The sequence below is a fragment of the Nannospalax galili genome, unplaced genomic scaffold, assembly GCF_000622305.1.
Source record: "Nannospalax galili isolate Female #2095 unplaced genomic scaffold, S.galili_v1.0 scaffold528, whole genome shotgun sequence".
NCBI lineage: Eukaryota > Metazoa > Chordata > Mammalia > Rodentia > Spalacidae > Nannospalax > Nannospalax galili.
Window position 1 is genome coordinate 2,270,967 of NW_008359681.1, and position 25,630 is coordinate 2,296,596.

The window sequence follows — 25,630 nt, forward strand, 5'->3', positions numbered from 1 at the left end:
CTGTGCTGAGATTTTATTTGGCTTGCACTTACATGCATAGCCCATCACCCACTACACTATCCCTGTTTGGGCCTCAAAATTGGAGCCACATTTGAAACAGTGCAGTAAGGTACCAAGTACTCCAGATTTGGTGTTCTAAAGGACTTGGTTCCAATCCCTACTCAGCCACCCATGAGCTATTTCCATTCTCTGAACCTGTCTCCACAACCACAGGACTTTTTCATGGAGTTACTGTGGGGGGTGGTGGCATGTCACTAAATATGCCTGTCCTTTGCCCTTAGTGAATGGTTTCTCCGCTCCTTGTCCTGTGCAGCCCAGGAAAAGGGTAGACTTTTCTCTCAATTCTGTTCCAGAAACCAAGAGTCTGGGCTGGGAAAAATAGACAACTGGCTGATGGATGTCTGTCTGACTGTAGCTATTCTGCTATATTTACCCATGCTGCATTTGGAATGGAGTCCCATGTATCAACTCTGCACTGCCAAGCACCAGGAAAAGTAAACCCCTATAAGCTTCTGTTGCCTACAAAATGGGTATGACTTCATAGAGTTGGCTATAAGGGTTAAGTGAAACAATGCTTGTAAAGACCGTGGCATGGTGCTGGTCATATGTTAGTACTCTCTAAACCATAGTGAGGAGTCTCATTTCTAACTGAAATCAGTCTATGAGCTTTGACAACATTACAACATAACATGTTTCTTTCTTTTCCTTTCCTGCCATTCTGCTCCCAGGACTCCAAGGAGTTCCCTACCCAACCACATTCCACCACAAAAACATCTGTATGAAGAAGTACTTCTCTTGGCATTCAGTTCCTCCATACCACAGAAAGTTCTGAGTATGTTTCTAGAATTCTCTCCCCTCATTTGATTGATCAAAATAATGAATCACTGGTAAACAGAAGTTTTTAATGAAACATTGGAGAATTGTCTGTGGCTGGGATCAGAGAACAAACGAAGGGGTAACTGCCCAGGAGAACTTTTGTCCTGTCTTTCCATAGGAGAGGGGTTTCGTGGGGGAAGAAACAGGGTAGAAGGTTGAAGAACTAAGAAACTGTAACCTCTGAGTACTAGCACATGCAAAAGCCACACTGGGGAAATTGTTAGCTTTAAAGGCTGCTGAGAAAGCAGTCACCTCAGGAAAAGAGCCCAACCAGAAGAAATGTGAGAGGAACAAGGTTACTGCTGGGAAGCCAGGAAGATCTGGCTTGCTCTTGTTTCTAGTGACCATAGGTAACTGGGACCAAGCAGTGCTCACAAGACAGGAAGGCTCCAGGACTCTTTGGCAGCCCTTATTATTGAAGAAGGAATACAGGTTGGTGTGCTTTCTGCCAGCCAAAGCCTTTGTTGAAACTGGTCTGTGAAATTGGGCCAGGGAGCTGGACTGACTTGTAGGGTTTCTTTTCCCCAGGTCTGAGGAAGAACACAATGCCAAGTGAAGCCTGATACAGCACTTCCTGTGGGTAACTCAATCTTCCTGTGCCACAGCATCTCACAAACCAGGATGATTTCAGCCTAAAAGCCCTCAGTGTCATCCTGCCACAGGGCCTGCTCTTCTTCTGGCCTTTCCACAGACCATGATATTGCTGCTTGTTGTCCTGCCTGAAAAGCTCAAAGACCAAGTGGAGTGACTGGAAACCACATAGCTATAGATCTATCTAGATACTTGATCTGGACTCAAATCCCACCTCTTCTACTGACTTATATGATCCTGTATCATTAATATCAGCCTTTTGGGGGGGGGCCTAATTTCTCTTATCTGTAAGATGAAGATATCTATTCTACTGATAGAGTTAAATTAAATATTCCTGATACACGTTAATGTCTTTATGATTGGAAAGTATCTCACGTGCCTGGAGGCCCAATTCCAGTCTCTTCTCATTAAGGAACTTTCATCGAAGCCTTCTGGTCCTAGTCATCACATCCATTCTGATGTCCTACTTAGCTTAATAGATTGGCTACTAATTCAGACACGTCAACTGCCATTGTTACTCACAGATGTCTTCCTTAGCCAATTAGGTAGGTGTCTCTGAAGAGGGAAGCTAGTGTCAATGATAATTTTACCTTATCACTGCAACTTCCCATTTCATCTATCATTGTTATGAATGTCCAATATATTTGCAGGAGCAAAGAAACGAATTAGAAAATGCTAAAGAGAGTAAATGGTTAGTTGGTAGCCCAACTTCTCAATGGTTACAATCCAGTAGTGCTGAGCACTCAAGTTTTTGAGAACTTCAATGGTAGTTAACATGGAAACATTGGACAGGAATATTGTCAAGATAAGTGCAAGAGAAAGGCAATGTTGCAAAAGTTATGAGAGGTCAGTTGGGAGGTCACCTGGGCTGATGGAGCTTGCATCCAGTCTGAATGGTACAGGAGCTCAGGAAGGTGAAGGTATGTGACTTAGTCCTAATCGCCCCTAACCACAAGAAATAATTTAAAGAAAACTAATAATGCAAAGTTGTCCTTTGATATCCTGCCTCATCTTCATCTTAAGGTTAACATTTCGTGTTCCCCTCTGTTTTCTATGTGTGTCTCTGGGAAAGTGATTACTAGTGGTTGTCAAAATGTATTCTTTTGCTCCTACTTTAATACGGTTGTGGTTGGAGAGTCTGGATCAGTGGTCATCTTACAGGGCTATGACTTTCCAACTTCTGTACTAGAAGGGGGACTATTTGGCCAAGATTTCACAAACAGAGTGTGAACAGGTGTGCTGTGCAGACCCTATAAGTTGGAACTCTTAAGGCAGTGAGTGCGCCTCTTCTACATTCTTCCCTTCTCTTCAAGCCTGGCTAGAACCTGGATGTAGAAGTAACCTAGACTTGACCCTGTGATGAAATTGCCCTATGATATAAAGAATGGAAGAGCAATGATAGGGAAGGAACTTGGCCCTGAATGACTGTGTAACACCCACCACACATCCTGTGATGAGAGAGAAAAAATCTTGTTAATTGATCTAAGCCACAGGGTTAAAAACTATAAAGTTGTTGGGTCCTCTATTACATCTCAGCACCTGTAAGTGAATAACACATTACACAAATAGCTATAGCTAAATGTTTCTGTCTTAAATATAAATAGATAATAGTGGAGAAGTATTACAACAAAACTTTCATTACTACTAAAGAAAATGCTTTGGAAATTTTTTTCCAGGCCATATAAATATAGATTGGCTATAAATGATAGGTAAACAGAAATCTAGAACCAGAAATTTTTCAAAAGTCACATGGTGTTTCCCAGTACCGATGAGCCATCATTCATATAACTACTCCCTCCTTGGATTTCTTGGTTAGCTTTGAGACCGTTTTCACTTTGCACTATTATCTGGCAAAACATCCAGGTATATGCTTCTTTGGACATATATATGAGCATCTCTCTGGGACAAATATCAAAGTGAAATGGAACAGCTGAATACAAAGAGCATTTGATGATATGCTATGTGTTCACAAGTTGTTCTTTTAAGTGTAACCAATTTCTACTTCCATGAATGTAGAAATCCATAATTCCATAAGACTACATAATTCCCTTTAACACTGTGTATACTAGTGATCCTTATATTTTATGCAGCTCATGGGAAATAAAATAAATTATTACAGAATGAATAAAACATTTTGAAAAATGAAAGTAGACAGAATTTAATACCATAAGGTACACAAACTATCAATGCCCACACTTGGTGAAATTGGGGGTCCCTTAAACTGTTCCTTTGCCCTGTCATTTCTCACATGCCCTGTTTTCCCTCTGCCTTTTATTCTCTAAGCTGTCCAGGTATACTCCTAGGTTCTGGCTTTACTGTTCTTATTTCACAGCAACAGATTAGAGGGTGCTTACACACACTCGTTTCTCACAGTGACTATGTAGGATCATGAAGATGATCATGAAGATGAGCTTTCCTGTGGCAGTGGGTTTGACTTGGCATTGTGGAGAATGCATTATCTGCCTACACTGCAGAAACAAGGGATACAAGTCTCTCCTTGGTGGTTCCACAGTGCTTTTTTAGTACAAGCATGAGGAATAACGTATCCATCCTTCCCCAGGATAATGGGTACATGGTGAATATTCACCAGTGGATACGAATGTTCTATAAACAGAACCGCATTGTACAGTATCTGGAATGTAAATGGTCTGAGAAACTTAAAGAGTGGTGTGGAAATAAGGAAAAGCCATGTTATTGTTACAAAGATAAGAGGAGAGAGCACAGAGTGACTTGTGATCAAGTGAGAGTCTTTCTGGTTTATGCATGATTCTGCACAAAGTACTGAATCTTGTTAAGCCTCCTTTTTACCATCTTTTAGATAAGGCACTATGATTAAGTACTGACCTGGTCACAACCTTCACTCCAGGTATCTGGACAGGACAGAACAAAATAAGGTTCCTGCTCTTGAGGAGCTTCTATTCTAGGGAACAGGAAGGGAGGCAGACTCTAAGAACATATTAATTTACTCAAGAAATCAATACCGCATTGAATCCATCGTTTGTGAAGACTGCTTAAGAAGCTGAGTTTTCTCTTTCGCCCACCATCATGTGTCATATACCCAGCTTGGTTTCTCACCATGTCTTCTCACAAGATACTCAGAATCAAGTGATTCCTGGCCAAGAAACAGAAGTAAAATCCTCCCATTCCCCAATGGAATTAGATGAAAACCAGTAACAAAATCAGGTACAACTTCAACAGAAGACACTGGAGAAGAACCAAGCTGGGTTTGTAAGGATTCACACAGGATGACTCACTGTTCAAGCTGACTCATGGTCATCCATCAGTCCTACCAGATGGAGCTGAAAGTTTTTAACCTGGAGATTTGATCATATTTATATTGGAAATCTGATTTGCTTTTTATCTGGTCTGCATAAGCAAACTGATTGGTTCACTAATAAATATGTACAACCTGGTTTAATTGTTCTTGTTTTACTTCAATTTATTTTAATCCACAATCTTCCACAATTATTTGAAGAATTACGTGGCAGATACTGATGAGGCCCCACACTGTCCACCACGTCCGGTACATGGCAGTTGTAATTATCACTCTTTCTTGCCTGCTCTTCCTCTCCTTTCAAATGGATTTTATTTGATGTCCTATGTTTATATTTATATTTTTGTCTTTATTTATTTACTGATATTCTGTCCCCAGTTTAGTTTTTTTTTTCTATCTACATGGGTTTTGGCACTGTGGTTTCTTGGGAAGGATATATAGAGCCTCAGGGATAACTTCATCTATCAGGTTTCTTGGATTGGAAGGCAAAACACAGCAGGAGAAGGATGCTCAGTCACCTCTGTCAAACCACAGCAGGTCCTTTAGACAGGGCCTTATTTCTTATTGTTGTATAATAGTTTAGTGATGGTCCTCACCAGGGGCTACTATTCAAGCAGATAATGATCGAGTAGGGAGAACATGGAAGATGAGAAGACAAAAAGTTAGAGATGAGAATAAGTGGTCTCATGAGATTTCTACATTGTCTTTGAATCCATTCCCAGTAACTCCAATGAGACATTTCCTCTGATTTCTCAATCCCCAAGTTAAAGTTCTCTACCCCCACTCATAGGCCATGCCTGAGATCTTAAAGATACCCAACCCACTACTCATCACTGACAGTTGCCTGACATTTATCTTAATCCCTCACCAGACAGACAGCAACTTGAAGGCAGGTGTGGTACCCTCATTGCTGTATCTTTTACACCAAAGACAGAACTTGGCACACTCAATAAATTCCCAAGAGATCATCAACGAAGACAGAAGTAGAAACTAGGAAAGTCAATAGGGGCTGAGATAAGGCACAGGGAGAAAATGAAATCCGCAGAAGAAATAAAAAAGCAACTCTGACCTTCAGACAGTGATTCTTATTCAATAGTACTGCATGGACAGAAAGTTCCAAACAGGAGCTCAGGGATAGGCAGAGCCCCAGAATGCAATTCTCTTTCCCATCAGAGAAAATCAAATTGGACTCTTATCCTCCAAAATCTACTTATCTGCCTCTTCATCTAGTTTATGTCCAACCAATTAAATGGAGCTACTGTTTAAATGGCAGTGAGTTTAGTTCACATCACAGCTATTTAACTTTCTCAGCCCCATGTCGTCACATAATGTTTCAGGCCAAAGTTCTAGATATTGTCCTTGGATCATTTATGGGTATTAAGATTCCCAAACAGACTGTCTCAACTAATAATAATATTTTTTCTCTTTTCAGAATGCTTTGCTACTAGCTGCAAATATAAATGGTAAAGAAAATTTGATAGCATAACCTCTACTGTCTTATTCAATCTATTTCTATTAATGATGAGTCACTGAAGGGCCAAGAATAGATACACTGAAACCTTCCATAGAAAGTTAATATATTAAGCATCATACCACTTAGCTCCTAATATAAAAAAGTTTCCTCTGGGGGTGGGGGAAGAGTTTCACTGGATTTATTTTATAAAAATCACCTTGAAAAAAAACTTGGAAATACTCAAAGACATGAATCTTACTCTGCTCCCTTGTGTATATCTGATTTAAAGGTTAATAAGTAATTAGGAAGAACTCTCATCCCCAAATTACCAATTAATACACCATCATTTTCATTTAAAATGTGATTAATCATACTGCTGCACAAATGTCTTAGACTGGCTAATAAAAAGTTACCTAGAGCAGTTCTAAATCTTTCAGGGAGAAAGAGCAATTATTCAAAAATCAATCACTTTCTAAAACTACAATTTGGATTTGAGAGATCAAACAAAGGAACGGAAATGAATGTCTCTATTATTTAGTGTGGATAGAATCTGGGGGCTCTGTGGTTTATCTTATTACTGAGTCATTATTACTAAGAAGACCTAATAAGATATCTTGGCAGATGTTTAATGTGGAAGTGTGACAAATAATCGTTCTTTGGTTCTTGTAATATAAAGCAGCTGTTTATAAATGAGATCAAATTCTTAAACCACCCAGAAACGTTTTGTTGGTTTCCTAGGAGACTGTGAATGGAAAGTTATGACTAAAGTACATTATGTATTTAAACTTCATTCTATACCTTAAATGCTGGTGTGAGTCATGTACTAAAGATTCATAGAGTTCCAAAGTTGAAGAGTTCATGATTCAACTTGTACTACCAATCCAAAAACTGTTAGATTTAACTGTATTTAAGTTTTTCAGATTCTCACACTGTTACTCTACCCTTACCATCAACTGCCTGGATCAAACACATTTCTAATATGTGCATCATGGCCCAGCTGAATGCCTAGCTGGTATTGATAAAGATTAGAACTGTGAAAGTTACAGCTCAACACCATTTTAATATTAACAACCTCTACTGGGAATTTTTGTCATGGGTGAAATGGACCAAGTGTGGTGTTAAGAACTACACAATCAATGCACACATAAACTCACCATTTTCTGAAGCATCACAGATATCCGCTGGCTGCTGGGCAACCAAATATTTCAATGCTGACACAGAAGAAACTGGTATTGCCAAGCTAGGATTGGTTTTTTTAGTAACAAGGTTGGCATGGATTGTCTCTTAGTATCTCTGATGTAGAAAGAACTTAAAAAGGTACTTAATCCAAAAAATCAATTCCAGGCATCTACTTGAGTGGTTCCCAAGATGAGAATTTGCAGCCCTTAAGGCATGTTTATAACTTCCTTCTCATCTTGAGCAAAGATGTGTCTTCCTACAGACCTTTCACATAGAGCAAGTCTTCTTCCTTTTCAATATGCCAACTCTAAATATTTGGAGAAGGCAATCATGTTTTCTCTGAGTCTTTTGCCAGACCAAGCATCTCCAGCTCATTCCTTCATTTTTATACTTTCTTGTAGACGCTGCTCTCCCCTCCCCATGAATGACACCAAAGTGATTATGACTGGGACTGGATGTAGTTGTTTATAAGTACAGGCTGTTGTGTTGGATTCTGTAATTGAAATTGACAAAGGAGTAAGAAGTCAAAGGGTGTGAATGAGTGCTTGGTCTTTTAAAAAAAATCCTGTCTTGGAAAACGCTGTCTGCGACTTAACATAGTCGTGTGCCTTATTTGAACTTCGTAAGACAAATGGAAACATCCACGAGGATATACATAATGGATTTATACAGGATAAAAACAGCTTCACAGGACATGATGAAATCATATGTGTTCTAAATTTGGTCAAGCATCTAAATGCTTGGGGGAAGCTAAATAGAAACAGAAACTTAGGGTCCATCTCTACACTTGCTCAATGGGTATCTCCAGAAATCCCCATAGGAATGGCATTTGAAAGCCAGGGCCATGACGCCCACAGCATGATCAGTCTTAGCTAAAAATCTATCTCCAGCCCATAAAGCTTTCTTCCATGACAGCTTTTGATGACCGTGGCAGAATGTAGAAGAATGTGTATCCAATAGCTTAACATGTAATTGTTTTTTGTTTGCTTGCATGGCTTTGTCTCTCCTTGGTTAGTTTATGAAATTCTAAAGATAAGAACTATTTCCTTTCCATATCTCTCCACATAGCAAGGAATACAGCACATGGCAAACATAGCAAATAGAGGCAGGGATCCTTTCAATAACTTGCCATAGCTCAGCTTTCCAATAATTCTGCCTTGTGTGTGTGTGTATTAGTTCTGAAATTTTTACATTAGAAAATATATTGCAAATACCTGCATTCAAAATGTATTGTAAATCCACACATCTTCCTGGAACTGTCATCAGCATTGCAGTAGGGTGACACCATCAGCAACTTGGTGATGAAAAATTCCCCAAATGGGCCTCCTGGTCTTGGTACTGTTGCCTCCTGCAGTTCCCCCTGGTGGAGGATCCTTCCACAAGACAAACAAGGCCTGACCCCCTTTCATTTAAACCTTAGTGCTAGGCAGAAAATGTTGACGCCTGCAGCCTCTTACTCATTTGAGTCTCTTGTTTCTAGGAACTGGCAAACACTTCCACTCAGTCTGGGGACTTCCTCTCCTCTGCACTTGGGAAGTCCTTCCCTCTTCATCTGGCTGTATTCTTCTTCAGGTCTCAGCCCCCAAAGCAACATTGGAGAAAACATCCTAGCTATCTTTTCTGCATAAAATTTCCCCCAATGACATTGTTCCTATTGGAATTCCTTGCCTCTTTCTTTTCCATCACTACTGCAGTTGGAAAATAAATATTTTTTTTTGAGGGGAGAACTATCTCTGTTTACATGTTTGTCACTCTCAGTAGAATGAGGTCAACAAACGAACTTGCTTTTATGATGTGCTGTATTTCGGTGTCTGACTCAGGACTGTTCACACCGTGGACACTTAGTAGCTCAGGAATAAATAGTGCTTTTGATAAATTATGATTATTTTTGTTAAAAAGTAAACTAAGGGACAATAAAATTTTATAGCTCATTTGAACAAAGGGCAATTCATGAACTGGGAAGTTCTAACTCAGTAATGGAACAGGAGTACTGTGGAGGCAATGGAAGGAGAAAGCTCGTAGAAGATGAATATGGAATTCAAGTCAGTACTTGGTTGGTCACGTGATACAGTTGCTTTACTTTTCCTACTAGAAAATCCCTAGTTATAACATGATGAGTTTGTTGGGTGCTTCTGACTGGCTGAGCTTAAGCCCATTTTTCTTTAATAGAGGTACTTACTTAGAAGGAATGGCTAGTGCCAAGTTTGGTTTATGTTTGCAAACCAAACAAAGCCAAGGCCACATGGAGGCCTAACTGGTTTGTCTGCTCAGTGATTCTTTAGGCCCTGTGTCAATTTCAACTTTCTCTAACCCTTTGTTACTGATATTATTGCTTCTTCCATTAAACTGGAAACTCCATGAGAACAATGCTCCTGCCTCTTGTTTAGGCACCAAATATAATGCTTGGCACTTAGTAGGTTCTAAATGATTCTTAAAGAATACAGATGTTGAAAGTTCTCTTGGCCATAAAATTTATTTGTTCTTGGCTTTACAAGCCATTTAGAACACAGTGGTCTGACTGGAATTCTTTATTAAGAATTCCGTTATCTCAGTATTTTCCAGCTATCACAGCTTCTGTTAAACAGCCAGATGCCAATGGGAATGGAAACGAGGCTCTGTGAATTAACAACCTCAGACGAAGGCTCCAACTGATTAATTTTAGATCTTAAGCATCTGGGTCAGAGCTGAGTTTCAGGCAGGTGTGGAAATGATCTCTTTGGTGTCATTAATGATTTTCCTAAGGGCTAGGAGCACTTGAAATATTCCTTCATATGGGATTTGAAATATTCCTTCAAACATTCATGAGCAGTGAACTGGATGGACACTTAATAAAAACTTACATATAAAGTATTTACCAGGTGAGTTTCTTACTTTAAAATGGATGGTTACTATATCTTTGTGTGTGTGTGTGTGTGTGTGTGTGTGTATGCACATGTGTGCATACCACACACGTATGTGTATGTGTAGGTGCATGTGTGTGTATACATGTGGGGGCTAGCATTAGGTGTCACTTCTCAATCTTTGCCCCATCTTATTCATTTGTTTCTTTTCTTTATTTTTTGAGACAGGGTCTCTCACTAAAACTGAAGCACACTAGACTGGCTGGCTAGTGAGCCCCCGGTATCCTGCTATCTCTGCTTTCCCAGTGCTGGGATTTTAGGGTTTCCTAGCTATGCCTGGCTTTTGCATGGGTGCTGGAAATTGAATTCAGGTCCGCGTTCTTGTTCAGGTACTTGACCCACCACGCCATCTCCCAACCTCCAGATTACTAATGTCTCTTAAGCAGCCAATACCATTCTTTCTGTAAAAAAACTTAGATACGATATTTTTTTTTAAGAATAAGATATGCTCATGGAAGATGATAAAATTTTAAGTGAAATAAAACCATGTCTAAAGTAGACTCTTGTGCTTTAAGGAGGTTAAAGTCTTAGAGGCATTTTCTTTTCCTTTTTCCCCTGGAAATATTCCACCTACTGTAAGACTTAATCTTCAGTGTGGGTACACAACCTCAAGTACTTAAAAAAAGTGGCCTTATCAGTCACATCTCTAAATTCTGGTTGGTCAGGCAGGATGGCTTATGTAAGTGTGATTGCAAATAAATATGCCAACATCTACTCACTCTGCACTTCCTGACTCCTAAAGGTCAGCACGCAGGGGGAAGATTTGTCAGTAGAGTATCAATTTTGTTCTTGGTCATGACAGTCCTGAGAGAGAGTAATACATACCGCACTGTAATCTCTGAGCTGGAAGAAACTGAATCAAACCAAGTGGAAAGAATATGCTATTTAGCATTAGTGGGGTCACTTCATGGGAAAATTGTGAAATAGGTGGAGTTCATTGTTGGCATAGCTGCTGCAGAGCAGGCCTGGTCTTCATAGCTCCAGGATATGCCCCCTTGTCATGGTATAGACCTTGGCAGTATCTGACAACTGTCCTAGGTTTCAATATGCCAGCATAAACACATTCCATGTCTCAAGGCCTCTGTGGTGATGGCAGGGGTAAGGGGAGGGTGTCTCCCACCTTCAAATGGAAACTTGCTAGTTTAATGGGCTAAACTGTTCTTACTTAACTATCGGGAACTTCTAAAGTTCTTTCAAGTAACATGGAGTTTAACAATGATTTTTTTAAAATGACATAATACTTCCAGCTTGTATGACACAAAAGAAGACAGGCTGATGGTATAGATTTCAATCCAAGCAGTACAGAAGGGCAGAACCCTGTCTTTGATTCTATACTTAATAAGGAAAGTTGGGAGGTGATATAGAATTGCACCCCCTCTTTTTTCTGCTGAGTCAGGACAATGAGGAAAAAAAACTATTTTATCTAAAGATAATCTATAAAAGAAAGAAATATTGTGATAATTGGAAAAACAAGAAGGAAACAATATTAGAATTTAAAAAATAACTTCTAAGGTGAATGAATTTACCATCAAAGGCAAAACAGAATCCAATGTCCTAATTTTAGAGCTGACTAGTGGAAACTTTATCAAATACCAGGCTCAGTTGACTAAACTTTTAGGAACTGGAGAGATGCCCATGGTGGTCCAACAAACTACTCACTGATCTCTCTCTCTCTCTCTCTCTCTCTCTCTCTCTCTCTCTCTCTCGTGTGTGCACAAAACTCCTCTCTCATCTCTCTCTCTCTCTCTCTCTCTCTCTCTCTCTCTCTCTCTCTCTCTCTCTCTCCTCTCTCTCTCTGACTGGGAATCATGGTCCTCATGTGTCCCATGTGTCCCATGCAAATGCCTAGGGCCTCATGTGTGCAATGCAAATACTCTACTGGCTGGGCTACAAACCCAGCCCTATTCGATGAATTTTAATAGCTAAACTGACACTTGAGATAAACCGTCACATAACCTGCTCGCCAGCTATAACTACTGAATATGGTTCATAAATATCTTCTGAGATGTAAATCAGAGAGCCTTATTTGTACAAAGCCTTTAGTGCTGATGTTTGTCTGTTGGTAGATTAATGGGGAAAGTTGAGTAGCAAGTACTCAGAGAGATGATTTTAATTTATTGGAACAGTTTTGAGATTTAACAATATATTTATTTATGTACTTCTGCATCCAATAGCTGCCAGGTATTAGAATTGAGGAATGAGATCCCAACCTCACAACTTTATAACCTAGTAGAGAAAAATAGATAATAGAGATACACAGAGGAGATAACATCACTTAAGGATAAGTTCTTTCGTGCTTTGTGGACAAGTATGTGGCACTTCAGACCAGACTAAAATGAAGAACCAAGTCTTGCAGTTGCCAAAATGAAGCATATCCAAGGGACAGGGAAGAGCTGGGGTAAAGGTCTTGCAGAGCAAACAGGCTCATAGGATTAGAGTGCAGTGCTTAGGGGAGAGTGGCCAGTCTATAGGCCAAGATGTACAGCAGAATTCAGATCACAGAGAACATGAAGGGTCTTCAGATTTCATGAATGAAACAGAAAGCTACTGGAAAGTGGAATGCCATGGGACTCATGCTTTGAAAGGGTTATATCAAAAGAAGGGGAGGCAGAAACAAGACCTCTCATGGCAAGTATAATAAACCATTTGTGAAGACAGGAGAACAGGACTTAAACTGGACAGAGATGGCAGTAATGGTAAGAGAAGTATCAAGCCAGGCTTAAGGTGCTTCATGAATCGACTGAATGAATGGTATCTACTGAGAACGAGAATGCAGGGAATCAGAGTGAGAACAGGGCTGAAGATGCAGTTCAGTGGTAGAGCGTTGGCCTAGCATGCATGAGGCCTGAGTTCAATACCCAGTACCACAAAAGTGAGATCAGGAAACAAAGTTGTTAGGAGACACATGGAATCACTCAAATATCCAAGCAGATGCTGGGTAAACAGTGGATACCCGAGTCTAGAGTTAAGGGCTGAAGAATGTAAGAAATGTTCAGCAGACAGAAAGTATTTCTGGTCATTGTACCGGATGAGATCACCTCAGAAGTGGAGTTTTCTGGTTGATGGGCAGCAAGTGAAGGACCATGAAGATTAGCACATCTGATAAATTATGAGAACAGTGAGGCAACTGTGATGGATATGGTCATCCAATCATGTGGTCAAAGATGGAACACAGAGAGACACAGGGAACTTGGAAGGGAGACAGAGGAGGCATGATAGGGAAAACCAGCTGAGAGAAAACAGACAAGGGAATTATAAGGCAGTGCAAATCAGGTCTTCGAGGGATGTACAGAAAGTATATCCACTGTGATCTCTGAATGAAAGTCATGGTACACATGGCTCCACTCACAATATTTGCCAGTGCCTATCTTGCGCCTGTTTATTTATTTCAGAGGTTAAACGTGGTAGTCTACCAGGCAAATGCTTCCTCTGGAAGGGATGGGTTGGAACTCCAAGGTTTAAAAATATTTTCATGAACTGCCAAGATTAGGAAATTGGGAGACTTCACATCAAAATTCAGATCCTGGGTTCTTCTTTAAGCCACCTGGATCATCTCAAGCTATAACAGCTGTCCCTTCCTGGGTGGCAGCTGTCATCTTCAGAGGGACTTCGTGCTCTGCAGCCAATTTCCTGCATTTTCCAGCAACTCCCTTGTATCTGCAGCCTTGAGAACTGAAACACTAGTTCATGTCATGTTTCTGGTTTCTCCTCAGTTTTTACTTCTGATTAATGACTGAGATTGATTGACTGACTGAATGAATGAAAGGGCCATCCCTCAGGATGCTTGGGGAATTGGTTTCAGTACCCCCACTGGATACTGAGCTCCCCAGATTTCTGGGTTTCCTATATGAAATGGTCTAGAATCTGCATCTAACCTATGTACATTGTCTTGTATACCGATCCCACAAATACTGTATATACTCATTCCTGGCTTAATCTTAATGCCTAATAGAATGCAAATGTTATGTATACAGTTGTGATACTGTATTGTTAGGGAATGAAATTAAAAAAAGAAAAAAAAGTCTGTACACGTTCTGTACAGAAGTATTTTTCTTTTCAAAAATTTTCAATCTCTGTTTAGTTGAATCCAGCCCTCCCCCCAAATAAGGAAGGCTCCAATAATCAGATTTGAATTAGATGATCGTATTCGTTTGTTTTCTGAGGCAGTATAACTATGTAAGATAGGCTGGCTTTAAACTCACTATGTCATCCAGACTGACCTTGAACTTTGCAGCAAACCTCCTGCTTCAGCCTCCCAAGTGCTGGGATGCAGGGATTATAGGCATGTACCAACATGTCTGGCCAGGCTTTGTATATTATTATGAGTTGAACTGTGTTCTCCCAAAATACACATTAAAATTGAGACTCCCAGCTTCCTGATGTGACTTTTTTTTTCTTAAGTTTTTATTGAATTTTTTCAATTTTCATATAATATAGTTTTATGGTATACACTCCCATATCCAAACCTTCTTCCACTCCCTACCCATTTTAATATATCACACACACACACACACACACACACACACATACCCTATAGAGTCCGATTTGTGTCCCCAAATATCCTTTAGTGTAGGTCTATCCACGGGGCTCACCAAGAGTCCCACTCCTGTATGATACTGTCTCTCCCTCTCCCAGCAGCCATCAATTGCCAAAAATTCCTTAGGCTGGGTTGGGATTTCTTACCCACTTCCCCATGTCTATGCTGGGATTTTGTATGGTTTGAACTAGCATGGGACTTGTGCATGCTTTCATCAGTGCTGTGAGTTCATGTAGTAACTGACCAGCTGTCTGGAAGACTCTGTTTCCTTGTGATCACCCACCCCTCTGGTTCTTACAATCTTTCTGCCTCCTCTTCCCCAATGATCACTGAGCCTTGAGAGGCAAAGGTTTGAAGTTGGTGTCCTACTCAGGGATACGTGTTCTGTAGCCTCTTGTTCTCTGCAGACTGGCCCGTTGTGGGTTTCTGTACTAATCACCATCTTCTGCATAAGGAAACTTCTCTGGTGAGAGTTGAGAGATGCATTCATCCTATGTGCAGAGGTTGCATTGAAGATGTGTCACTTGGAGTTTAGCCTCTCAGAGACATTTATTCTCTGACCAGTTCTGGAGCTCTAATAGTCTCCATCATGGGTAGTCAGGCAGCCTCAGGAGGGCCAGCCAAGGCCCAAAGAAATCCAGTGGGAACAGATTGGGCTGATTCTTACTAGCTAGGACACAAGGCTTTTATTTATTTTTTTAAAGAGAATAATTTCATATTTAATTCACTAAGGTGAGGCTATACTGGAGAAAGGAGAGCCTCTAACCTAATAAAACTGATGTCCTTGTAAGGAGAAATTTGGGTACAGATACAAGTGAAGAAAGACTCACAGGAAGGCACCATTAGAAGAAGGAGGCAGAGAACAGAGTGATGCTGCCACAAGCCAAGGGACCGCAGGGGCCCCAGAAGCTGGGGTGGGGGGCAGAAAGGGTCCTCCAATGGGCTTTGGGGACAACGAGGGCCTGCTAAGCCTTTGGAATGTCCAGACTTCAGAACTGTGAGGCAATAAATTTCTATTGCTTTAGAACATGCAATTTGTGGGATTTTATTATGATAGTCCTGGGAAACAAACACTGAGATTGTCTTAACTCTGTTTTCAATGGGCTAACCACACCTGGGGAAAATGGCACCCCGTAAGAGTGCGCTCTTCACAGTGCGCATGTGCTGTAGGAGAAACCCTCAGGAGAAAGACACAGAAGCATGCGTGAAGCCTTTTTGGCTAATTCAAGTCATGGAAAATGATCCCATCCCCGTCCCCCTTCTGCAGATAGAGCACCTTGGTGAGGAAGGATGGGATATTCATCTTGGCTATAGGCAAATCAGTGAAACCTTTTTAGTTTTCCATTCGGGCTCTGACTGCCCAGGGATTCACGATCCTCCTGTGTAACCACAAATGCTGGGATTGCAGGCGTGCACCACCATGCCTCATCCCAAAAGGTATGTTCAGTGACCCTCTGGGATTTTTGTGCCTACTTTAGCGTTTCAGACTTCTTAGAGGAGCGTTTCCCATTTTGAAAGGGGGAGAAAAAATTAAACCCACGGAGCTCTTGAGATGGTCTGAAACAGTCTGTAATCATGGGTAGTTTTCTGGTTAAGGATCCCACAGTTTTGTCTAATTCTTAAAGATGCTAAATATCCCTACAACAACAGTGATAAAAAGACCAAGAATCTGGGCAACAATGGTCAGGTTCTGAACCTGGAGGAACAAGGTACTCCCAGGAGTAGGCTAGAGGCTTGGGGTGAGGCCTGCTTGAGGAGTCTTAATTAATTTTTATTTATTTATTTATTTATTTATTTATTTATTTATTTATTTATTTATTTTTTGTGAGTGGTGTTTTGTGTGTGTGTGTTTGTGGTGTTGTGTATGTGTGGTATGGTGTGTGTGTGCATGTGGTGGTGGTGTGTATGGTGTGCTGTGTGTTGTGTGGTGCTATGTGCAGTATTGGATGTGTGGTGTTGTGTGTGGTGTTATATGGTGTGTGTATGTATTATGTGTATTGTGTGTGTGGTACTGTGTGTGCAATGTGTATGTGTGCGAATGTGTGAATGTGCACATGGAACCCCAAGGCTGACATCAGAGTTCTTTTCATGATCTCTCTCTACCTTTTTTAAGATTTATTTTTATTTATGTATGTAAGTGTCTGCAGAGGCCAGAAGAGGGCATCAGATTTCCCAGGCTGGAGTTACAGGTAGTTCTGAGGCAATCTAGGTGGGTCCTGGGAATTGAATTTTGTTCTCTACAAGATCAGCAAGCGTTCATAACTGCTGCCTCCTCTCCAGCCCCTCTACCTTACTTTTGGAAACAGGCTCTCTCACTGAACCTGAAGCTTATTAATTAGGTTAAATGACTGGCAATGGGGGGGCTCTCCTGTCTCCCTGCTTCACCCCACCTCTGCAAGGCTGGGGTTACAGGCCTGTGTTGCCATGCTGGGCTTTGTACGTGGATTCTGGAATCTGAACTCAGGTCCTCATACTTGTGCAGCAGGCACTTTACAGACTCAGCTGCTTCCCCAGTCCTATTTTGCTAGTTTGTTTGCTTGCTTTTGAGACAGGATCTCATGTAGACTAGGCTTCACCTTGAACTTGCTGTGTAGCTGAGGCTGATCTTCAACACCTGATCCTCCTGCCTCTACTTCCCAAGTAATAAAGTTACACAGACACTAGGCAGGAATCTGGATTTAGATCTGCTGAACTTGGGAACCGACAATGGGGCACTGACCTGGTGATGTGTTCAGTAACATGGAAGCCATCGGGGAGGCCAGACAGGCACACACCCAGATCTGGGACTTATTGGCAGAGGTGGGAATTGAGCCCACGAATGCAGAGAAGCTTTGAGAGCTGATGCCTGAGTCTGAAACATTAAACTGGAATCTTGGCATTTACCCACATTTAGGCAGCATGGGGGAGGAGAGGCGACATCGGAGGCAAAGCAGGAAGGGAGATGTGGGGTGAGAGAACCAGGGGGAAAGCATGGGCAGTATGGCTGGAGAGAACTCCCTTGGCATGGCCGAGCCTGCATGGTGCATTGGGACGTCAGGAAAATGATTACTGCCACACAAAGACATTGGGGTCTGGTGGGCACTGGTGGTCATTAGTAGGTCCACCTTGCAGTTATGGAGACCTCTGTTAATTTGTGCATTCTGTAAGTGGTTATTGCATTTCTGCTATGTGCTGGACAGAAGCCAGGATAGAAGCTGGGGCACAAAGGTGAATAGACCTGCTTGTGTGGTTCGGAAGCTACGGGCTTGTACTGAAGAAAATCACTGAGGGAGAGTGCACAGGGATAATCACTGGTTTATCCAGGAAGTTAGTTGCCAGAGGACAAAGAAATGGACCTATACTTGAAAATGGAAGGGGTGACTCCCAGAATCCCCAGAGCAAGCATGGACTGTGTGCTGGCTAAATTTTGTCACCTTGACTCAAACCTAGACACGCCTGTGAAGAAGGAATCTCAAGTAAGGCGTTTCCTCCAGTAGACTGGCCTGTGAGCACAGAAGTCTGTGGGGGCATTTTCTTGATTGCTAATTGATGTAGGAGGGCTCAGTTCCCTGTGGGAGGTACCACTCCTGGGCAGGTAGGCCTGGGCTGTGTAAGAAAAGAAGCTGAGTGAAGAGTAAGCAATGTTCCTCTGTGGTCTCTGTTCAGTTCCTGCCTCCAGGTTTCTACCTTAAGGTCCTGCCCTGGCTTCTCTACATGACAGTCTATAACCTGTAAGCTACATTAAACCCTTTCCTCCTCAAGTTGGTTTAGGTCAGTGTTTTACCACAGCAACAGAAAGTAAACTAAAACAGACCTGTCCTGGGTCTATAGAGATGGTTTAGCAGTTAAGAGCACTGGCTACTCTTGCAGAGGACCCTGGTATGGCTCCCAGCACCCACATGGCAACTAACAACCATCTGTAACTCCAGTTCTAGGGGATCTGACACCCTCTTCTGGCCTCCACAGGCATTGCACATGCAGGCAAAACATACACATAAAAATAAATAAATAAAATTTTAAAAAGAAAACAGACCTGTCATTACATTAATCTGGAATTTTTAGGGATCCCCTGGAACTGGAGTTATGAGTGGTTGTGAGTCACCATGTGAGTGCTGGGAACTGAACATGGGTCTTCTGCAATAGCAGTGAGTGCTCTTAGGTACTGAGCCATCTCTCCAGCCCCAGCTTTCTCTTTTTTCAGAATCACATGGGTGTACATATTCAATAAAAAGTACATTGTTGGCACAAGAGGTAACACCTTAGTCTTGCCATCCACCAACACCTTGAGCCAAAACCCTTTTTGTGACAGCAGTCTCTGTCACAAAGAAAAATGACATATTTTTCTATGAGACAAAGAAAAGCAAATACCTCATGTGGCTTGCTTGTTCTTGTAGTTTCTCTCTTATTAAAAAAATTAAATTTCTAGTATCTAAACACATGTATTCCTGGGGGTTTCTATGTTAAACTGTTTTTCTCTTCTGCACTTCAATGCACTCAACTTATTAAATGTGAATATTATTAAGCTATTAGGCATTTTACAATTAATTACACCAATGATATATTCCCCAAGAAGAATTAGGAGGAGAGAATGGATACCATCAACTATGAAGTCACTCTTTCTTGAGGTCGGGCACCTACTCCACCATTTATAAATTTGGTAGTTACAAGTGAGTTACATTTTTTTGAATCCATATCCACTCATATCACATTGATGTAATTACTATCTACCTAGCAGAGTTATTAGAAGGAACAAAAATGAATGAAAACTGGTATATAAGTCCTATATGACTACAATGATTACTACTTAAAATATATATTGTTATATGCGTGATTCAGGTCAAAATTAGACATATAGTTTACAAAATGCTTAAATGATTACTGCAAATAAGTAACCTGTATTTAAGAGTCCAGTAGCAATTCAAGTTCATGAGCTTCAGGTCAAGACCGATTATATATTTTGGCAGGATTTTAGGAAATTTCCAAAATGACCTCCTAACTCTCACTCTTAATTCTGAAATTCTCACCCATAAATGCTAAGCCTAAATTTTATTTTCTATCAGCTAACTTACAACTAGCATTCCATTCCATAGTTTTTTTTTTAACATTTTGTAAAATGGAGAATAGTAAAAAACAGTTTTTACTGCATCACATGCAGCTTGAACTACCCTGCAGAGAAAATTCAAATGATTTGTTCATTTATCAGTGTTGTACTATACTTCCAGAGTCACACCTATGCCTTAAAATTCCTGCAGAGAGTTTTCTGATTTTGACCTCTATTGGGAGACTAACAATAGCGCCACAGTGCATAGTGCACAGGCTATGCATTGTACCCTCAAAGTATAGCACATCCCCATCCAATCATATACTACAACCCTGTCTCAGAGGCTTGAATAGTTTCTGACAAACATGTGCTACCATTCAACAGATATTTATCGAGCATCTATTATATGTGAGACAGCATTCTAGGCTTTAGGGATAACACAATGGTCTCATGTGATACAGTCCCCATCCAAGTACAGCCTTAGTTCTAGCAAAATAGAGGAAGAAGGTAGATGAAAGACGCCAATCAACAAAAAAGTTTGTAGAAAGTCAGGTGCTGGTGTTAGGCAGCATGGTGCAGCTGAGAGAGGAGCAGTAGAACTGCTCTTTAAAGTTGGCAAAAAGACTCACAATAAACTGACATGCTTTATGAGAAATCTATGAAAGACAAGGGGAACAAGCTGTTCACATAAATGAGGCAACAGTGCTGTCTCTACACAGAGCAAAGGGCAAAGCCAACTGCCCAGAGGCAGAGCTGCAGGGCATACTGAGAGGACCAGGAAGACAGGGGTGGTTGGAGTAGGCTGGCAGGACAGCAGTACAAGGGAGGTCAGCTGGCTTGGGAGGAAAGCAGACCTGTCTCACCCGACCTGCTCCGTTTTGTGTGGTTAGTCTTCTCTGTGTGGGATGAGAACCCACCGAAAGATCCTGAATAAAGGGAAGAGACAATGTTGATTGAGATGTTCAAATGATCACCCTGTCTTCCTGTGAACTAAGGAATGGTGTGTGTGTGTGTGTGTGTGTGTGTGTGTGTGTGTGTGCATGTGTTATACATGCATGTGTTCATGTGTGTGTGCATAAGTGTTGGGAGCATGTGTGTTTGGAGTCCAGAGGTTAACGTCTGGTGTTTCCTCAGTTGCTCTTCACTGTATTTTTTGTGGCAAAGTCTGTCTCTTAATTGAACCTGAAGCTTGCCATTTCAGCTAGGCTGGCTGGCCAGAGAGCCCCAGGGATCCTCCTACCCTCGCCTCTCCAAAGCTGGGATCGCAGGTCCACACCACCGTGCCTGGCTTTTACATGGGTGCTGGGGATCTGAACTCAGGTCCTCAGGTTTGTGTGGCAAGTAATTTACTGACAATCATCTCCCTTGCCCACGAGCTAATTTTTATTGCAAAAGATTATGTCTAAATTACATAAGCTTGTCTAAACAATTCTCCCAAATACTCTGAGAATAATACTCTGAGAATATTTTCAACCAAAATTATCAAGATGATTTTAAGAGTTGTTTCCTTTTTTAAAGCTAATTTTAAATGTTTAAGGAAACTGAAACCCTTAGTCTCAATAAGCATTGAAGTTAATTCATGTATTTCTTCCCAGATATTTCTATTTGCAAAACAGCCCAGATTAATTCCCGTCACTATAAGAAAAGGAATCTGAAAAGAAAATTCTCAAACAGGGTAACCAGAAGGGAAAATGTTTCATGGATCACAGAGTCATCAGAGTTGGGGTTAACTTGGTCAAGGTCAAGGCCCTGGTGGCAGAGGCATTCTATACTCAAGAAACACTTTAGTCAAGTTCTGCATTTTATCAAGGTACTCTACCTTGTGGAATACAGTGTTCCAGATTGTAACCTGACTTTTTGGAAAGTATTTAAGTGATGCTTGTGTTTCACAATTGTCCTGGAACTTTTAAAACAAAATCAAAGCTGGCTGTACATTCTTCATATAAAACCCAGCAAGGTAACAGTGTTGAACAACATAGAAATGCCAATGAAAAAACTATGCTACAGTCTCTGAAACATCTTTCATTAGAGCATTTTTATATGTACTGCTTTCTTTCCAAATACTTCAGAATACTGTTTGCAATATTCACAAATTTGTTTTAGTATGTGCTTATGGAAAACTTATATACAAGTGACTTATAACAACAAGATAAAAATTGAGTGTTCCCTTTATTGACACATCAGCACAGATTCCTCTCTGAGTTGTGAATACCCCACAGTGTTTACAGAATGTCTTTTAAGAAATAACAATAAAATCTCAAATCTTATTTTTTTAGTGTCACCACTCATTTGTAGTCTAATATGCAGTGAGGGGGTACTTTTATTACTCAGTGGGTTCTGAGTATGGACACAGCATTCCTTTAAGCCAATCATCAAAACACTGACAACACTGGGATACTTTGTCCCCAAGGGAGAGAAAAGTGCATTGCCACTTCTTAACATGTTCAGCCTTGGGTTAAGATGTGGGTTGTGGTGAGCCAGGTGGTCCATGCGGTAACCTTATGAAGTAAGAATCTTTGTATCAACTTTATACAAGAGGAAGCTGCAGTCAGGGGGATAAAATAACCTGTCTCAAATGATACAGGTAGCTTGAGTACAGATCAGATTTATCCAAAGCCTTTTGCCCATCTGTTTATTATAGGCAGGCTCTACTGAGCAATGCCATCCTGTTTAATCTACAACTTCAATATTCCTTACCCAAAATGCTTTGGTGCAGAAATGTTTCAGATTTGGGATTTTTTTCCAGATTCTGGAATATTTACATATTCATAAATGAGAGATGCAGAAGATGGGAACCAAGTCTCTACACAAAATTCACTTGTTTAATATATCTTATATACATAGCCTTCTGAAGAAAGGTTTTATATATATATATATGTATATGTATGTATGTAATTTTTTTATTTTTTTTTCTTTTTGAGGCAGGGTCATTCCCCTAGCTGGCCTGGAACTCTCTGGTAGAACAGGCTGGTCTTAATCTCAGAGATGCACTTGCCTCTGCCTACTGAGTGCTGGGATTAAAGGCGTGAGCCATCACGCCTGGCCAAGGTTATATATTTTAAATCTTTTTTTTTTTTTTTAAGGCTGCAACTCATCTCATGGAGTCAGATACAGAACTGTCCACCAGGAGAGTTGCCCCAGTGATTGAAAGTTTCAGATTTGGGGGGTGGTGTGGATAAGGGATGTTCAACCAGTATTAAGTTACCAGCCTCATTATTTCTCTCTTTTCTTGTAACTTGTGTGTCCTGTTGTAGGAACCTCTAATCCTAAAAACAGTCTTACAAAATGAACACACCCGAGGGGCTAGGGGCTGGGCATACCTCAGCCGTATCCACTGGTACATATCCTCATTTTACTGATGGGCAAACAAAGTTGATTAGCCATAAATAACCCACTGAAGGCACAGGGGAGGGTGAGCAGGTGTTTAGACTGAGGTCTGACTTACTCCTAGGCCTGCAGGCTCCCTTCACATTCTTTACAGTTTGATAGCTCTGAACATCTATGCCATCACATACAAATTAAGTCATTTGCAATTCTACAATCCCCCAAATGAACTGATGACCTGAGGTAGTTATACAAGGATGCTTCCACACTTGAAAGTGGGCACACCAGACACTTCTGAAAATGAATCTTAAAGTTGCTTCTTAATTGAATAGCGCTCAGCTTTCTTGAGGCTTGTTTTCTGCTTTTATTTTTATTTATTATTTTTATTTTATGTGTATGAGTGTATTGCCTGCATGTATGTGAGTGCACCAGTGTCGTGGAATGCCGCGGAGGTCAGAGGAGGGCTTTGGATTCCCCTGGAACTGGAGTTAAGGATGGTTTGTAGCCACCATGTGGGTGCTGGGAATTGAATCCGGGTCCTCTGCAAGAGCAGTCAGTGCTCTTAACCACTGAGCCATCTCTCCAGCCCCTGTTTTCTGCTTTTTATACTAAACATAATATCATTTAGTTCATGATCCTTGATCCACAGGCTGGATTCTTCAAACCACTATGGTGCTGGTGAATTCACAGTAATGTGATAAATTTTAAGATTATTTTTTTCCTGCTGATTTTGCTAGAAGTTTTTACCCAGAAGGTATTCAAGGGGTACTGAGCCTTAATATGTCAGGAGTATTTCTCCTACATTTCTCTCATTAGATTTAAAGAACATAAAGTTTTATGAAACTTACAAAAGGGTGATGTTTAATATTATTTGTCCAACCAGAGAAAGTGTGGATTAACAAGGGGAATTGTAGATGACCTGGAAAATTAATTTCTTACCTCTGACCTATTTTCATATTTTTTTCTGTTTCATTGGGTATTTTTAAAAATAGAAACCTTAAAAAACTAACATATACTTTCGATTTAAACAAAGAAAGAAATGAACATTAAAATAAAAAAAAACACTAAAAAGATGTCATGGGGCAAAAATTTCATCCATTTAAGTCAAGAACTATCAGCATTTTTCATAAACAAAAAAGCCTAAGTTGTGGCCTTTTCTCCGTGGTTGGCAAGTTGGATGACCTTGTGTGAATCACTGTTTAGGGGTTCCTGGTGATACTTCTAGAGTGACAAGAGGCCTTAGGCACCCACTAGGATCCTTTCTGAGTGTCCTTGTGATATGACAGGATTTTATGCAAATGATGTCCTATCAGTAAGTTGTGTGCTGGATAATATCACTTCTCTTGGTTAACCAAAGGCTACTAGCTTATATTTGAGTTGAAGTTCTTAGGACCCAGTTTTAAATCTGTACTGCTTTTTATAAGGAACCCTTCCATTGGTGATGATCATTAAGGCAAACTCAGATTGCCTTTTTTTGACTAAAGGAAAAATAAAGACTAATAAACAAATATTCTTATGTTGGTAGAGTTTACATCAACTCCAAATTATGTTTTCTCCTTCATTTCAGTCTAGTCTAGTAAAGCTTTATGACAAAAGTAGAAGCAGCTCGTGACTTAGATGACACATTGTCCTTCTCAAACTTTACTCTTAAAATGCTTCTGCTGGGCCAAAAATGTATTCTGCTTTTAGTATAGAGATGATCTTTTCTTTTTAAAAATATTTTATTTATTATTTTTTATTTTATGTGTATGTGTGTATTGCCTGTATGTAGGTAAGTGCATCTGTGTCGTGCAACGCCTGCGGAGGACAGAAGAGGCTGTCAGATCCCCTGGAATTGGAGTTATGGACAGTTGCTAGCTGCCATGTGGGTGCTGGGATTCGAACCCAGGTCTTCTGCAAGAACAGCCAGTGTTCTTAACCTCCGAGTCATCTCTTCAGCCCCATGATCTTTTCTTTTTAAAGATACATAAATACAAACATTGATTTGAAGGCTCATATATATGAGTTATAAATTTTGACTTTAACTCTTTTAAGATATAATTTTGTTTGTGTATGTGTGCCTGCCTGTTTGTGTATGTGTGCCTAGCTGTTTGTGCATACATAGGTGCATGTGCACGTGTATGTGTGCCTGCCTGTTTGTATGTATACAGATCGGTGCACATGCACACGTGTGTGTGCACATGTGGCTGTCAGATAATAACCTCCTTTGTTGCTCCTCAGGTGTCATCCACCCTTTTGTTGTGATAGCATCTCTCACTGGTCTCAAACTTGTCAGCTAGGCTAGGCTGTTAGCCATCAAATCCATGTCTCCATCTCCTGAGTACTGGGATTACAAACTCCTACCACCATGAAGCCTGGCCTTTCTTTTTTCTTTTTCTTTTTAACGTGGGTTCTAGGCATCAAACTCAGATCTTCACAAGGAATTTAACAACTGTGCTATCTCCCTAGCCTCAAGACATAATTTTTGACTTAATAT

At 40.6% G+C, this 25,630-nt stretch overlaps 1 protein-coding gene and 1 pseudogene across 9 annotated transcripts in view; one reads left to right on the plus strand and one right to left on the minus strand.

The window, feature by feature from the left end:
* Positions 1–25,630, minus strand: part of Mbnl2 (muscleblind like splicing regulator 2) — a 172,822-nt gene that overhangs the window by 86,667 nt on the left and 60,525 nt on the right. The gene's annotated exons all lie outside the window — the stretch shown is intronic.
* LOC108490224 lies at positions 4,544–4,699 on the plus strand (annotated as a pseudogene).